This window comes from Pelobates fuscus, chromosome 4 (genome assembly GCF_036172605.1).
Source record: "Pelobates fuscus isolate aPelFus1 chromosome 4, aPelFus1.pri, whole genome shotgun sequence".
Lineage (NCBI taxonomy): Eukaryota > Metazoa > Chordata > Amphibia > Anura > Pelobatidae > Pelobates > Pelobates fuscus.
The window spans coordinates 81,709,374-81,728,333 of NC_086320.1; positions in this window are offsets into that span (position 1 = coordinate 81,709,374).

Genomic DNA, 18,960 nt, shown 5'->3' on the forward strand with positions numbered 1-18,960 from the left:
TTGGTTCAAGTATTATAAAACTGTCTTGTCCTTTTCCTTTTAAAATTCTTCATGTCATAGATGTGTCCTTCAAATGCAATTATATTTAAATACTCATTGAAAGAATTCTTGCATTTTTGTTCTATTCAATGCTTATCCTTTTTCACATGTAACAGCTAATCATTTATTCATTTGGTTTGTTGAGTCTCTCTGTTTTTAGTTCTCAAACTCATCAAAATTTTAGTAACTACCTCTTTATTTTTTGTCTCTGCCCACTCATCATCTGCTCTTCTGCCTAATATGAACATATACATATTCCATTTTTTTTAATTTATTTTTTTGACAATTCAAACTTTTTCTTGATTGTTTTATTCCATTTTTTTTTTATTCCTTTTTTTGTCTTTCTGCACGATGGAATACATTTTTATATTGGAGCAATAATTCCTGGATCATCTTGTGACCGTTTGTGCGTCTCTCTTTTTATTTTAATTTATTTTTTTTGTTTGGATTTGTGCATTGTTGTAACTGGCGGGTCCCCAGTGGAATGCACCACTTCCTGGAAAAATGCAGTTTCTCCCAGTTAAATTGGGTTGTTTCACCCCTTGGAGCTCAGTTAATTTCTTAGTTTTGCCAAGTAAAATATCCTTGTTGCAACATTGAGGATAAGAGGAGAGTGCCATCATTTATTTGTTTTTTCATTTATGTGTATCTTGTATGTATTAATATTGTTAAGTAGCTAGGTATTCTTAATAAAGATTAAATATTTATTTGTTACTAAAAATTTAGTTTTATTCTGTTATTTTTAATATTGATGTCATGACAGTTGCTCATCAACAAGTCTTTCTTTTGTTTGCAAACTGAGTCTGAGTATCATAACACCATATCACAGTGCAAGGAGCAAAGGTAGAGCTAGTCTGACATATATTTTGTAAACACCGCATATTGTTCATTTATAAGTTAGTGGTTTGGCTGTATTGCTGCATCACAAACTAATGAACATCCCATAGAGAAGCAAAAAATCTTCTTATTAAGAGGCATGTTGGCAATCCTCCCCATAAACAAAATGCATATGAATTTTAATTTAGATCAAATACAGTTCTGAATAGCAATAACAGATACTAGATTCAATGTATCTGCAAAGAAGCCTTATAAGAATTACATCAGAATTTGGAATTGGATCTGTAACTTTTTGTTTTTCCTTATGTTTTTTTTTTATTCCTCTTTCTATATATTTTATGTAGCTGACCAGAAAAAAATAACATTAGTTAAATGTAGGTCCTTACAAAAAGGATGCAGCTGCAGCAAAAGGGAAACCACTTATGTTTGTGTCCATTTTTAGATTTCAAGAGTTTTGTCTAACTTTACCATATTATATATATTTCTTGAATATCAAGAATTATACATTTATAGCACTTATTGGAAAATCATCATAGCAATAATTATTTAACAGTTATCCCAATGCATATCATAGTAATTATTATAAGACATACACTGATCAGCCACAACATTAAAATCATCTACTTAATATCATGTTGATCCCCCTCCTACTGCCAAAACAGCTTTGATGCATCAAGACATGGATTTCTCAAGACTTCCGAATGTGTCCTGTGATATCTGGCACCAAGACATCAGCAGGAGATGCTTTAAGTCCTGCAAGGTACGAGATGGGGCCGCCAAGGATCGAATTTGTTGTTCCAACACATGCCATGGATGCTGAATCAGATTGAGATCTGGGGAATTTGGAGGCCAAGGCAACACCTTGAACTCTTTGTCATGTTCCTCAAACCATTCCTGAACATTTTTTGCAGTGTGGCAGGGTGCATTTTCCTGCTAAAAGAGGGCATTGCCATCAGTGAACACCATTACCATGGAGGGCTGTACGTGGCCTGCAATAATCTCTAGGTAGAGCATAACACTGCCTCTGCCGGCCTAGCATGCGTTCTTTCCATACTGCATTCTGTTGCCATTCACTCGGTTCATCATACAAGGCAACCTTCTTTCACTGCTCCATGGTCCAGTTCTGATGCTCCCCACGGAAAGCAGTGCTCTGACTGGTTTGCAGCTACTCAGCCTCATACACAGCGAAATGCGATGCACTGTGTGGAAAGGACGAGAGGATGAGAAGGTAAAGAGTAAAAGGAGTGCACAGTAAATTGTGAAGTGAAACAACATCACTTCAGAGAAGAAGAATCTACCCTAAGACATCCTGGTAATTTCAAAATGACTAAACCAACCCTGGGAAAAGAGGACTCACTCTTCAATTGTTTCTAACATTCCACTTTAAGAATTTTCACCTGGATGATGGAGGTACAGTTTATTTTACAATAGGGAATTAGTAAATCCAGCGGCATCCAGTATGTGTTTAACAATCAAGTAATTGTAGTTTTTTCTCCAGACAGACATCTGACTAACACACTGCACAAAATAACTTAAACATCCATAAAGAATTTTGAAGCTTAAGAAGATTATAACTACTTGGGGGTCTCAGTTGCCAAAAATAAACAATACATTTTTATATATACTGGTATACATGTAAATTACTTAAAAACACTGCACTTCTTAAATGTAAAATGTATCATTTGACTTTTATAGCATATTAATTTTAAGCCTTATTTAAAGATAATAACAGTAGTTTACATGATAATCACACCTTATGTCTCACATAAGCATTTTGGCCTTAAAAAAATCAGTTAGAACTTGCTTATGTCAATTTAGTTTTTAAATATGTAAAATAATTGCCACTTGGATTATAAGAGCTTGTCTTGCTAAATCTTAAGAAAACCCACTACTCTGTGGTTAAGTTCTCAGAATAAAAAAAAAAAAAAAAAAAAGAAAAATTAGAATTATGCCCTGTGCCAGGGGTAGGCATCCTTCAACACTCCATATGTTCGCAAAGCATCGTGGGAGATGTAGTCCTAAATATCTGGAGTGCTTACGGTTGCCCACCCATGCACTATGCAATACTATACACATAATTGGGAAACAATAACCATGGCGTTACTCAATGACGAAAAGATATGTTATCTTATCATTAATATTTACCATCAGAATAAATGTTATTTATTATTTAAATGCAACATAATGGAGGTGGGGGAGATGTTCTAAGGGGTAATTTTAGACATTACAGAAAGTTTTTATATTTCAGTATATTTAGTGGTTTACAGAATATCGTGGTTCATGCCCCAAGCCCAGAGTGGCTTATAATAACAATGATTTATAAAGAAAATTAGCTATAGAGCTGCCTACTGGATCAGTGACATTTAAGGAGGACTTTTTCCTTCACAGTTTGTGTGGGGCCTCTAAGCAGACAAACACCAAGTACACGCTCTCCTCCACTGCTGTTCAGCTTTTGAGTCTCGAGGTTTGGGAGATTACTGCACGCAGTTCGGTTAAAAAAATAATTCTGATAGGAACTATGATGTGGTTGCTATCTGCTTAGAGTTTAGAACAATCAGCTTAAAGCTATTAGAGTTTTTTAGCGGGTTACCACCAGGTTTCCCCATCCCTTGCCATGAAGCGTTAAAGGGACTGGGGAGTAAACATGTTTAATAATTATTATTGTTTGTTTTAATGCCTTCATCACCACATTACAGACCCTTTCTCCTCCATACACAGCATGGTCCCTAACCCACACACAGAGCATCTGCCTTCCACTGATGCCTCTCTCACTCCCATCCTTTGAAGTCTCCTCTGGCAGTCCCACTGACACTAACCACTGTTAAACCTTTTATGGCTCTACCTTCTTCACCCTAAAGACGGATGCAAACATGCGTGCATCATCACACAGATATTGCACATGCACATTACGATATCACATGACTGCCAATATCCAATCCCTGCCCTTCATTGGCTATTTAAGCCAAATAAGACATTTTTCAGTGCCCTGTTGTGGTTTCCCTTCGACGTTATCCGTCAGCGCGTTCCTATTACTCTTTCTTGATAATTTTGAGCCTGGCTTGTTTATTGACTATTTTCTATTCTATATCCCTGAATCTTAGCTTGTCTTATTCTTTTTTGTGCTCTCTGTCTCCCTGAATTAGATCTGTCTAATACTATTCTAAATAATGTTGAGTCAGGCCACGCTAAGGCCCGGTAATACGTTTTAGTATCCAGTTTTACTTTATTTGTATTTGTTTACTTAAGTACTGTGTGTTGGGTATAGTTAATCTTGACACATTTTAATTCACTGGTTATTCACTATTATATATTATTTATCTTCATGCTGTATCAGCTGAGTTCCCCTGTTCAGTCAGAAGACTCCAGATGACCTTAAGAAACCACAGGCATTGTTACTTACCAGGGTTGGCTCTCCTTTAGTAAGTTCGCCTTTTGTATTCATTTTAATTGAATTCACATATTTATTTTTTATTATTTTATTATTTAAGTTTTTTTATTATTTTTCAGGATAATCACAAATAACAGTTGTGAAAATAGAAAATACAAACAGTACTTACAGAGATACTTTGAATTAAGATTTCAGAGTTGAACATTTCTGTACAATATGTTGTTTAGCGATTTCTCGAAACAAAGGTTTGGTCAAATTATGTTAAACAATGTTACAGATTAAGTATCAAAACTTGGTAATGATTAGTATATAGCTTAATTGGTAAAACATTGGATAGGTTATACAGTTTAGTACAATGCCTATCAGTGCTGGTGTGGTCGTGGGGAGGATGCATTTCTTTTCTTGTCCTACAAAATAGTTTCAGTCGTTATATCATGTAATTGTGTCATTAAGTCCTAAGTCGCCTCCGGTAAAGAGACTGTTGCTAATAACAATCGTTTAGATTCGTCATTGTCATTGTTTGTTTCACACTGCGCCCCCAGTTGCCCGCGGCCACCACCGGTACCGCTCTTCCCCTGAGAATCACATTGTTGTCGTGAGATTGGTATAGTTGATTGTCTAGTGTGATCCCAATCTTGTGAATGTAATCCACGGAGCCCAAATCTTGGTATACTTCGCATAATTCCCCACTTTAGCATGTGTTATACCTTCTAATTGTTTTGTGTCCTCCACCCTCTGAATCCACTCCCTGAGCGAGGGGGAATTTGGCTTTTTCCAATGTTTGGGAATTAGTTGTGTGGCGGCCATGACTAAATGGCGAAAAAGGGCCGTTTGCATTTTTGAAAAGCCCTGAGGGGGCATGAGAAAGATGTACTGGTCTGGGGCTAGTGTGAATTTGGTCTGGAAAATGCTTTGAATAATAGTATGTATTCTGTTTGCTATTTGCGAGCATTGCCACCAGATATGTGCATGATTTGCTCCTGTTTGGTAGCATCTCCAGCACTGGTCTGAGGAGGTGGTGTGTATCGTGCGGATTTTCGCTGGTGTATAGTGCCAACGTGCTAATCTTTTATAATTGCTCTCTTGTGCTGGTAGAATTCACATATTTATATCTCAGTTGTACTATGTAGCATTCTTCACATATATCTTTATTTATATTGTGCTGGTACTATTAATTGTATTATATGCTTCCCAATGCAGCTCAATGAGAAGTCTTTGCAAGGCAGGTGCTCTGATCAATATATCTGCTTCTTAAGTTTAGCTCCACTGAGCTAAGCAACCAGGAATTAACAGGACCTGTTGTCTGACAACCAGGGGAGTAACAATGTTAACTTATAAAAGTGCTAATTTTTTATTGAAACCTGTACTTTTTTGTAAAATGAAAAAAGAGGACACACTCTTCACACATAGATCACTTAAGCAAGCTAAAGTGTCTTATGGATCTGGAGTGTCTCTTTAATATACGGAATGGGTTAGGGTTCCTTTAATTTACACACAAACATGCAGAATTTTTAATTGACTTACAATTTTCAATGCATTTGATTTTGTATTTAATTTAGAATTCCTTCCATTTCAACCTCTTCCACACAAGATTTGTTATTGGTTGTACTCATATTGAATTTCTGATCATGAAAATTCAAACTGTAAAAATGTACACACCCTGCCATTTATCACGTTATCGATATACAGATCTATTCTTGTTTTTTTTTATTAAGTAGAGAGCACAATACACTAAAAGAACTCAATGGTTCCCAGGAATCCTCTGGGCTTTGCAGCACAGATAAAACATGTCTGTCAGGAGAGGACAGAAGTGGCGGAGGGAGCCCAACATTTCTCATACTCCCCCCACATCCTTCACCTTTTATGAAAGCAACATAAGGGAGGTCTAGGAATCTCAACTGTTCAGGGTATACTTGCTATCGTTTGTTTAGAAAGCCAAGTCACTGACCCCTGTAACTAAAAACATTTTTTTTTTGCTTAGTTTCTAGTAAATGTTTCAACAGATGATTGCCCATGATATCTATCAAATGAACATGGACACTTTCTCCAAAACACTAGTAAACTAATAATGGAAGTATTGTTTTCAGTCTCAAGATAATGGTAGTGTAAAATAAAGTAGATCACTTTAGCTGTCAGAAAGCTCTGGCTTTACAAAGAAAACATGATTTTACTTTTGAGATCTGCATTTTTTGCCTAAATGTACAATATTTGGCATGAATCTGGTGCAATTGTGAAATAAAAATGTCCACTTGTGGAATTCACCTTCTATGACTACCTCCTACTACCTTAAAGGGAAACTATAGTCACCAGAACCACTACAGCTTAATGTATTAGTTTTGATGTCTACAGCCTGTCCCTGCAGGATTTTTAATGTAAACATGGCCTTTTCAGAGAAAAGGTAGATTTTACATTGATAGCTAGTTACACCTCTAGTGGGAGTCACAGATATCCTCTAGATGTGCTTCCTAGTCCAGTGCGGCACTGGCATTCAGTGTCTCGACGCCCTGAATAGAGGCGCTGAACGTTCCCCATAAAGATGCATTAAGATGTGCATGTGTGATAGCTTCCCAATGCTTTCCTATGGGAAAGCATTGAATTGGCTTAGATCATAAAAACTACTGATCTCCGCCATGGAGGTGTAGCCAGGTGGGGCCAGCTGTGGCGAGACCAGCATGGCGTGGAAAAGAAAGAAGAAGAAAAAAGTCACCATGTCCATGTGAGGCAAGGTGGGCCGGAGCCCTAAATAATTAGTTTAATACTATAGTGTCAGGGATACATGTTTGTGTTCCTGACACTACCTTTACCTTTTATTTTACAGACAACAAATATCTGTGATATGAAGAATCCGACAGAATCCTCATGCTGTTTCCTTAAAGGGTTGCACCAAGCACCATAACCGCTTCAGTGACTTGATATAGCATTTTGCTGTGAAACATTGCACATACGGAGTTTAATCCCTCTACAGAGCTAAACGGGGACCCAGGTAAGGGGGCAAGCTATTGCTAAAAGGCTTGTACCATTTACAGCCAATTGAACCAGAGTATTGCTGGCACCATAACCTCTACAGCAGGCTGTAGTGTTTATGATGATTAAAGCAACTCTATAACTGGTAGATCGAAGTATTTACAGGTAGTAAGTTCACAGACAGAGTTTTAGACTTAAAACCTGCAGGCAGAATCTGCAAGTATATATGCATACAGCTCAATCATTTTGCTACTTTGCAGAATCAGCAGGTGAACATATTGGAATTTGGCATTTGGGAGCTGGCAATGTTTGGCCTGATGGGCAAGCACAAATAAATGGCACAAAACTCACAAATCTCAGTGTGGATGGTGTGAATTCTCACACAACACTAATAGATCTGGATGATCATACTCATCAAATGATAAGCATTTTTTTTATTATTAAGTATTACAATGTTATATACACTTGATAATTCAGACACTGCCAAGCAGGGAAACATGACTTATTTCTTTACTTAAAGGGTCACTCCAGATCCCTAAAGAACTTTAGCTTGCTGAAAAGCTTTACGTATAAATAGTTTGTCCACCTTTTTTTCATTTTACAAAAAGAGCAGATTTCAAAAGAAATTGATACTATTATAAATTAACCTGGTTACACCCCCTTGACTGTCAATCAGACACACGTCCTGTTACTTCCTGGTTTGGTTAGATCAGTGGAGAAAAACTCAAGAGGCAGCAATTGTTCAGAGCACCTGCCTTGCAAAGACTTCTCATTGAGCTGCATTGACTGCAAGAGCTCTCATTGAGCTGCAAACAAGAGAGCTGCAGGTTTTGCAAGCTGTTTTTAGATTTACCCCAATGGAAAAATGCATAATTAAATTAATGAATGTATTCAGTTTTTAATTTTTTTATTTGGGCAGTGGAGTTTCCTTTTAAGAACAAACAACAATATCAAACAGGAGCATTTCATAATGTTGCCATGTGCTGGTAGGCTGACTACATATTACTAATACATAACAGTTATGAATGTGAGAAACAATGTCTTATCTCACCCTATGATCACTTGTAAAGCTCCGCCTGGTCGGCTCCAGATACTCCAGTGTCCTGGGAAATATCCCAGTTGGTAAGTCCAGGTCTGGAGAGCACTGAGATTGGGTGCCACCAGCCCATGCACACATCTACACACTGCTGGGCTAGCAAAGGCCTTACACAAATCCTACCTGTAGCCTCAATAGTGCAGTACTGTACCAATAGATATACCAATACACCCCCTGCAGCTTACCACTCCTGTATGCTGGTGTCTTGAAGGACAATTGCGCAACTGCCCTCCTTGCCAGTCCTCCCATGGGTTTTGTCTAAAATTATATGTTCCATATGTTGAGCATAAGTGGCCTCTTTCAACTGTTGACTCCTTGAACAACTCTCTACCTTGTCTGTTAACAAAACAATTCTACTTAAGTGATATCCATATATAGTTATGGCCAGTTTCCTGACTCTAAGGCCACTTTTACTACATATTTGGTCATGCCATCATCTTATACAGTAATCCATCCTTTATTCTATTTATTAATTGCCATAAAATCTACTAAAACTCCTATAAATGTAAACGTTCAGTTTCCACGACGTGTGTGTGCTGTTGAGCATGATAACATTGTGTGCCAGGAATCCCTTGTTATTCAATTTGATCTTGATCTTTATCTCAAATGATTTATTTCACTTTTAATTAAAACCCTTGTATGCAACTAACTTGCCCAATATTTCTTCCACATCTATATCACCATTAGAATAATTCCCTTGTTCATACTGAGAGGATTCCTTTTCAGTTTTGGACAAGTTCTACAGACAATATAATCATTTATTTATTTTTGTACATGCTTGTAATGAGTTCATACAGTTCTAACAGTGGCTCCTAATAGCTAAATAGATAATAATGTTTGCTGTTTTCCATATTGTTTTTATATGATATAAATGTTTCCATCTAGACAGGGCCTCCCAGAAAAGGAGCATGTCAACCTGGTGGGAATACATACCAGGCTGATTGACTGCCCACTCAGGGCTGACTGTGTAGCAGTGCTGAAGTGCTCTCGATGTTACTAATGCCCTTAGGACAGTGATGTGCTTGTGCTGTGCTGGCTGGAGACAGTTCCATTGTGTCTCTAGATGTCACTAGGGTACGGTGGGGCAAGAGCCCAAAATCAGAATGGTTCTGCCAGATCCATGACAATTGGGTGGTGAAGAGCAATTTTGAAAATTTGTGTTGCTGTTTTTCTTCTTTATACCTTGTGTTTGTTAGTATGTTAGTCATCATGTGTTTACGTGTGTCACTCTGTCTGTGTGTAGCAGTTGAGTTGAAGAGAACAAGAATCCTCTGCACAGGGGCATTGCTAGGGTCAAAATACACCCGGGACATGAGCCCATAAATAATTTGGTGATCCCTTTCTAAAGTTCCACAGCCCCCCCCCCCCCCCCCCCCAATTCCTATGCTTAGCACACCTCACAACATTGCTTAACATACAGATACAAATACAAACACATAGAGGAGCAGACACACACATACATACTCTGACACACACCCATACATAGACAGGCATAAATAGGCACACACAGAAAGGCACCAACAGGTACACATAGGCACTGACAGGTAGACAAAGGCACAGACATGTACACACAGACAGGTTCACACAGGCACAGGCAGTCACAGACAGGCCCACACAGACAAGCTTTTGAGATTGTGTGTGTGTTAAGGAAGCTATTTGTGGTTTAGTGTGTATGTAAATGGACATCTATGTTTGTAGTATGTATGCCTAATGGATGCAGTTTGTTTTTTATAGGGGATGCAGCGCATGTGTAGGGAATGTAGTGTGTGTTGGGGATGTAGTGTGTTTTGATGGTGATGCAGTATGTATATAGGGCATGTAGTGTATGTGCAAGGAATGTAGTGTGTGTGCTGGTAAGTAGTGTGTGTAGAAATTGCAGTATACATGTTTGTCTGTGATGGAGATGTGTAGGAGTTGTATAATGGGAGAAGGTCTGTCGTTTGTGTGGAGGGAGTGAGATGGGGCTTCCTTACATTTGTTTTTATATATATATATATATATATATATATATATATATATATATATATATATATATATATATATATATATATATATATGTACAGCTTAATCCCCCTTCCCTCTTGTTACCTTTGGGTCAGGGAGTGGGACATCATGCCTATCACTGGTGGTCCAATGTGGAGAGCTTCTGGTGTCTCTTTCTGCTGGGAGCAGACCTTGTGTAACGGCTCACGCGAGCTTTGGACTCATAAAAACAGAGCATTGTCACGGTAACCCTTCTCAATGCTCTGAACTGCCGCTCACATTGGTAAAATACCAGGTCAGCATCTCCGGCATTCGGATAGATCAGAGGCTCTCTGTGCTCCCCCTTTCCCATAAAATGTGTGCATCAGGCTATAAGGTCTTTAGTTGCCCCACTGCCTCATATAGACACCCCTCTGTAGAGGCTGGCAGGGCACATTTTGAGGTAGCACTAGCCCTGCAGATGGGGGTAAGACAGATCCGGTGCTACAGGATCCCATATTCGTAGGCCTGAACCCCTTTAGAAGACAATATGCCACCCGATCAGTGATTGAACAAAATATTGTTAAAACAAATCTTTTTTTTAAAAGAACAATGTAACGGCACCCCCAGGCAAAAAAGGGGTTAAAAGCCGTTTAGGAGATATTCCCTTCCTGATATACAGGCAGCCACTGTAGACACCAATCCACTGAACCGGAGAAGCATACGAATGCTCTCAAACATACGAATGCTGTAAACAGCCGAATAGGAAAAACCATATGAAAGGTTTACACTCCTAGCAGTCGAACTGGAACAACATACAATAAATCCCCCCCCCCCCCCCCAAGAACGAGACAAGGCTCTGTGTTGAGGGTCAAGCAGGAACAGACTGAGCTGTGTCTTTATTGGCCTTATATACACATTTTACAAACAAAGTCCCACCCACAGGGCTTTGTGGAACATCCATAAAAAAAAACATCAAAACATACAACACAGATAAACACTCCCACAATGACATCACAATCCCTCCTCTCTATCCTGGAGATAATTGGGAAGTAATCCAATTTTCTCCAAGGACAGAGGCAAAACTTTATTAAGCACATGGCAGTAAAAAGACAGTAATATACAATAAAATACACAAGGTTACATTTATTAAATAATATACAGACATACAACATATCCCCAGATAGCTTAGGTCTGAGTGCGCATTATTACTGAATGGCGCTCAGACAACACACATACAGTTCAATTGCCATGGAGCCAAAGTCTTTTATTACACGAATAGGCTCCATGGCATAGCTATCTGGGTTAAATGAGTTCATTCAGTAAATCCGTGAATGAACCGGCCGCGTGTGAACTGCAGACTGCTGCCATCCAGTGTTCAGTATACGTAGCCACGGCCACCCGGTATAGTCGATTAAGCTGCGGTTAACCGCAGCTACTGGGTGGTCAATTGGCAGCGCTCACCGGCTTCTGGACGGCAAATTAACGGCGCTTGCCAGCTTACCGCAGCTCCTGGGAGGCCAATAGACGGCTGTTTATTCGGTAGATAGAATCGGGCAGAAATACATGAATAGACCTTTCTGCATAGGAAAATAAAGTATTTAAATGCCGGCCCATAGTCAAAAGGCAGCAGGCAGGCAACCAGGCTCCTCCAATGCACAGTGGCGAGATTGGTCTCGTCACAAACATCAAATAAGGCCCTTCTGGCTGTAGCCTAAGATGGACACATAGTTTGTTGCTCCGGTGTGAGCGTATGTATCCTAAGCTTCATAAGTGAATATCTATGAAAACTTTTCTTTGATTTGCCCCTCTTCGCAATGGGACATGTCCTAAAATAATCTGAGAAAGTTAATGAGAAAGAAAGAAATCCCTACAGCTATGAGTTAGCATCTAACATGTGCAGGTAAGCTGTTTAGAAATCGCCAAACTTGCTGACAAATTGTTGGATCCTGCAAATGCTAACCCATGTATTGTCTTATGAAGCTGTGCTATAAACATTCAATACATAGAGAGTCTACATTAATGTGGGAGTTTGGGATTGTGGGAAAGTTGTGGAAACATGCAAGGTTATTTTTTAAAATAAGTAATATTGGGAATTGACCACTTGATTGTTAGCAGCAGACCAAAATAGCCAAACTGGAAAAATACTCTAGCTCAGCCATTTTTCCAGCTCTTCTACTTTGACCTGAAATTTTATTTAACAGTCTGATTTATTATTGCTTTGGGGTAAATATTGCTTGGCATCGACACATACATGCACCTGTGTCAGGATTGTAAAATGCAATTAGTTGCTTCCAAGTCCCATTTATTGCCGGGTCGTAAATCATGGTAGGAAGAGAGACATCATTGTTTAAGTCTGAGTGAACTTAAGTCTCTGCCATAAAGTGATAGGTTAAACCTTTAACTTGTTTTCTTGATAAAATAAATTCCCCATTGAAACAATGCACATCTGCCTGATACAGTATACCCGCTGTGTATATAGGCTGGTGAATAAGAAATGAACAGGGGTTATCAATAGAAGAAAGGAAATGCATCCTTAATGAAAGGCTTTTTGAAGTTTTCCAGGTTTGTTTGAAAGACGACTATTCCTGATTGTTAATAATGAAACTCTACAGGAGTACATTGTTGATTTACAGCACAGACCTGTGAATGGGACATAAAGTAAATTTTATTAAAGAAAACCCACTCATGACCTCGCTCATATCATTAATGAATTATGGATCAAGGGAGATGCAATTCACGACTACAATGCTAAGACGAGTGGGCAAAGCCAGCATTAGCAGCAATTATTTAAATAAAATAACCTCTGTTGGTTACTTTTTCTTACTTGATTTGTGAACCAAATAGAGGAAAATTCTCATATTACAGAGTACTGCAAAATATATACATACTATTTTATTATTTACATATTTTGTTGTACCCTGATTGGATCATGACCCGTTTGGTTTGTGTGATTCGCTTCCCGAACTAGTTGTTCTGCCGAATCGAATTGTAATGCCATGATTAAGTCTATGTAGCAGAATCAAAGAAAATCACAGATAACGTTTTTTAGATACAATAATTACTGTAGTCACTGGTATTTTAGCTGGCATACATTAGCACCTAAAAAAAATCCTGCAACCAGGTGGTGCTATGCCTTGGCTCTGTGTTAATTTTGTCGACTCACAATTTTATTTAGGTTTTAGTCGACTAACATTTTTGAGATTTAGTCAACTAAAACTATACTAAAACTAAAACAATTCAAATTACTAAAATACGAATAAAACTAAAATGGCTTTTTAGTCAAAAGACTATGACTAAAACTAAATTGAAGATTATACTAGCTTTAGTGTACTAATAATCTTAATTTTAGTAATGACAGGAGGCGAATATTTTCATATCTTTCTTTACTGAAAACTCCAGCAGCATAGAAACATAACAACCAATCAGAGACATGTAAGATGCCCATATAAGGCCCTGTCTATGACATCACTGCCTCTTTCTTTGAAGCGAGATAACAAATAACAGTTATAAATCTACTAACATTAAATGGTAACAGTGCAAAATAAACATAACATCCAACTCCCGTAGTTCTGTGATGTAGAGGTATGGAGGTTGCGTCTTTACCTTGTTGAGAAGACGTTCACACTGCAAGAAAAAGGAAAAAGGTGAAAGGTCTCCGGCATGACAATTTGTCCGCATATCATAAACATAATGACTCTGATATATCACATTGCTGTCTGAAAAGGATATTAAAACAATATATTAATTTAAACTACTGTTATTGAAAGAGGTATAAATATACATAATATACTCAGATACAAGTCTACTTCTTTTCCACTCTATACAATCCCCTCAAAATACTGTTTAAGTATGGAACATACCCACATATAGTACATGTCTTCCTGAACATAAGATGTATTCTGTTCAATTGATTAACATATGGGAGGGTCCTATAGGGTGGGAAATATTCGCCTCCTGTCATTACTAAAATTAAGATTATTAGTACACTAAAGCTAGTATAATCTTCAATTTTACCACATGACAGGAGGCTTCATATTTGCATTTTTAAAGCTTGGAATTGACTAATGTGAAGGAAGCATTTGATGAAAATAAAACGTCCTGAATGTACTCTCTCGCGTCCAGTCTGCGCAGCGCATAATGCCGATTAGTGAGGCGCCCGCCGTTAAGGCTTGGGAGGCTGCCGCCCCTCTGACCGAGTGCGCACCGAAGCGAAGCGGACCCATCTAGCCAGTGTTGTCGCAGACACTGGTCCGTGAGGTCTTACATAAGAAATCAGGAGTTGACCCGTCTAATTAGTTTGAAGGGGAGCTGTGATTTCTGTATACCTCATTAGTGTCCTGACAACGCATAGTTTGGGGTCTGACCCAAAATACGGGTATGACACCGAAGTTGAATCCGATTTTGTCCGTCTTGTTATGGAAAAAAATAACTCCTTCTGGAGTGAGAGAGAAACCGTCTACGTCGAATGCTCTAACGTCTGACACCCGTCGGAACGAGACGAGACATAACAAGAGGGCCATGAGTCCCGTAGGAGGTCTTTAGTCGATTGTGATAGGCCGTGGACTGACCAGGAACCCCTGAAATCGTCCAAGCCACTAGTTCCAGTTGTCCTTCCAGGACGAGGGGATGGGGTTCCCCTCGAGGTCCTGCCAGAAGTAGTGGGAAGGCAGGGAGTAGCAGGTGTCTGTGGGACATATACAGGAGGTCTGGGAACCACGGTTGACTCTGCCAAAGGGGGGTTATGAGCAGGAGCGATATCTTGCGGGTGCATGTGTATCGCAGTACGTGTTGGATCATGGAGAATGGTGGGAAGGCGTAGGCCCCTTGAGTGGGCCAGTCCTGTAGGAATGCGTCCGCAGCTTTGCCTTTTGGATCTGGAAGCCAACTGTAGTATCTCGGCAGTTGGTGGTTGGTCCTGGAGGCGAACAAGTCTATTGTTAGTGGGTATGTCCACCGTCATAATTCTTGGAATATCTCCCTGTTGAGTTTCCAATCGCTGTTGTCTCGCCAGTGGCGTGAGAACCAGTCCACCCTCAGGTTGGAGATTCCCGGTAGATATTCTGCCTGTAGCATGATGTTCCGTCGTAGGCAGAAACTGTAGATGTCCTTCGTGGCTTCTGTCAACGCTTGAGATCTCGCTCCGCCCAGGCGGTTGATGTACTGTACTGCCGAGATGTTGTCCATGCGGAGCAGAATACAGCAATTCGATTTGTCTTTGGCCAGGCTGCGGATGGCGAAGGATCCTACGATCAGTTCCAGGCAGTTGATGTGTAGGTTGGTCTCCTTCCCTTGCCATGGGCCTCGCGTGGAGGCGTCCGTGCAGTGAGCGCCCCATCCCCATAAGCTGGCGTCCGATTCCACGATGAAGTCCGGGGAAGAGCCGAAGATTGCCTTGCCATTCCAGGCTTGTATGTGCAGTAACCACCATCGAAGTTCCGTCCTCACTGCTGTCGACAGTGGGATCCAGTGGTCGTACGAATGTCCAGTGCGTATGTATCCCGCCTTCAGCCGTTGCATGGCCCTGTAGTGTAGCGGGCCCGGGAATATCGCTTGTATGGAGGAGGAGAGGAGTCCCACAATCCGAGCGAGCATCCTGAGTGGTATTGTGTCCATCCTCAAAACTCGTCTGATTTCTTTCCTTATCGAGGCTATCTTTGTCGAGGGGAGACGTAGTACGCAGTCCTTCGAATCGATGTCGAATCCGAGGAATTGAACCGACTGGGAAGGAGAGAGAGACGATTTTTCTACGAAAACCTAAAGATTCCAGCAAGTGAACGACAAACTTTGTCTGCAATCGTAGTCTGGAAGCGGATTCGCAAAAAATTAGCAAATCGTCCAACTATACGAGACATCTTATGCCCATGGTTCGGATGTGAGCCATCACCGGCCTCAGTAGCTTCGTGAAGCACCACGGAGCTGAGGCCGAACGGCAGACATGTAAACTGGCATATCCGTCCTCTCCATCGAAAACTGAGGAAGCGTCGGCAGTGTACGCTTACTGTAACAGACAGGTACGCGTCTTTGAGATCCAGACGTGTAAACCAGTCGTTCTTGATGAGGAGGTCTTGTAGAAGATGGATTCCTTCCATCTTGAAATGTCTGTATATTACAAATGAGTTTAACTGTCGGAGACTGATAGTCGCCTGTTTTCTTCTTGACCAGGAAGATGTTGCTTATAAAGCCTCCCCTTCCCGGTGCGTATTGTACTGCGCCTTTCCTGAAGAGTGTGTGGATCTCCTCGTCCACCAGGTGTTCTTGCTCCGTTGACATGTGAATCGGAGGAGGGGGGGGCGGTTTGTATGGGCTTTGCGAAGAAGTCTATGACAAAGCCTTGTACCGTCTGTAGGACCCAGGCGTCTTTAGTAATCAGCTCCCAGTTCTGGAAGAAAAAGGATAGGCTGCCTGCTATAAAGTGTGAAACATTTTGGTATGTAGGTGAACTCACCATTGGAGAAACGGCCGCGTCCTCGACCTCTGAAGCCTCTAGACCTTCCCGTCCCTCGGTACGAAGAGGGCATTTGTTTCGTAGATGGGAAGAAACTCGGAGCTTGCGGGAATTATCTGGAACCTGAAGCCCAAAAGCGGCTGGTGGCTCGGTTCCGCTGCCGACCAGCCCTCCCAAAAACACCTCTTGTAGCCGGGATGTGAAAAACTTGTTTGAGTGAGGTTTGGGCCTTATTCAAGGTGTTGAATAGGTTTACGTGCTTTTTAAGCTCTGCAATGAAGGCATCGCCAAACAACTGTGCTTGGGCTTTCGGTCCAAATTCTTTAGCCCCGAGATCCAGGAGCTTGCTATCAATGCGTATCAGTGCCGATCTGCATCTTTCGGTGCACAATGCGGCATTTGCGTTGCCCAGAAGGCACACCGATCGCTGAGCTCATTCCCGTATGATGTGAGGGTCTAGTTGGGAGCCCTGGCTGAGGGCTAGATCCGCAAAATAGAGTATCTTAGCGATGGGGCCGAGCAAGTCTAGCACTTTGTCCTGTGCCGCTTTCATGCCTTTCTCCACTCCTTTTCGAGGGTCTCGGCCCGAGTGTGACATGAAGACCACCACCGTATTGTCAAATTCGGGTGTAAATGCCACCTTATCAGGTAGCAGAGGTCTGGGGCACTCGGCCTGGAGGCATGCTCATGCCTCTTTTTCCAGCGGCTTGCGCAGCCAGTAGTGTATGAACCTCGTCGGGTTTTCAGGTAGGTTCCATTCGGAGGACCGTGGGTGTCGGATGGTACGTGGGTCGAAGAGTGGGTTCCCTTGGTCATCCATAAACACTCCGTCCCCAGTCTTATCGGTGAAGGCGTCGTTGTTGCTTTCTCCTTCTCGGTCGGCATTGCCGAGAAAAGTCTCTTTAACATATCTCGAGGAGGTGGGAGGTAGGTCCTGCCATTCCTCCTCTTTAGAAGGTGAGCCATCCCCGTGCCATTCGTCAACCACGTCCAAGGTGTGTGATACGTAGGAGTCCTCCTCGTCAGAGGATTAAAGTAGTTGGGGTGCGGGTTGTCGCCGATCCGTGTTCTTAATCCGTTTGGCAGGCATTTTGCCCTTAGCCTTAGTGGAAGGGGGGCTCCGAACCCTTTCGTTGTCGCTTTGCTTTGGACATTTCGGAGCTGAAGCTTCCATCTGTTCTGGGGGGCTCATGTCGCCCTGGCTTTGGGGTAGAGCCCTCAAGAAGGCCTTTTCTACAGATGCCGCTACTGCGGCATTAATCATTAATCAACCTGAAAGTCTTGGCTGTTTTGGGTGTCTTCCATGACTTGTAGTGTTTTTCTCGTCCTGTTGGGCGATAATGAAAGTCAGTGGAAGCAGTGGAGAAGAGTCAGTATATGTGGTGACAGACTCTTGGTACAACTGGGGGGCTGCCCAGTTAGTAAATTGTATTTAGAAGGCGTTTTGTACACGGGGCTGGTGCAGAGAGTCCACCTGTGTCGCCTGTTATGTGCTCCGTGGTGGTGTATTGTATGGGTTCGCCACAGTTGTACACCAGAGCTGTGTGCACGTTAGGTTAGCAATCAGGGGTAAATGTGAGTTGAGGGTAGGTCCTCGTGCATATGATCGGGGTTCACCCCGGGTGGTGTGCCGTGGTAACCAGAGGACACCCACATTAAGATAATGGTCTGTAAGTGACCTTGCATGCATATCTGGGGGGTCACCCCAGGTGGTGTGCCATGAAAAAATACCCAAAGGACACCCACATAAATTTGTACTGTCAGGTACAGTAATATGATATGACCCTTTGTAGGGTACTGTAATATAAAATGCCCTTGTAGGGTACAGTAATACAATATGACCCTGTATAGGGCATAGTAATAATATGCCCCTGTGTTTGTATAGTAATAGTAATACAGTATGGTCTTGCAGGGTACAGATTCCTTCAGATAGTTTGCATGCTCAATATACATTTGTCCAGTGTTATGCACAACATGAAGATTATATCCATGGAGTCAATTCATCTCAGAAAAAAAGAAAAAAATATTTTAATATTGAGTGTGCCGTTAGAGGGTCCCTTGCAGGGGTTAATGGAGGTGCCGAGCGGTGATCGGGTGATTCCCGATCCGCTGCACCAGTATGAAAGGCGGCCATCGAGGATCTCGCGAGATCCAAGATGGCCGCCGGCCGCGTGTGCCGCCGACCGCGTGTGTGTACTCGCTCGTCGTCGCGGGTAGAATACGCGG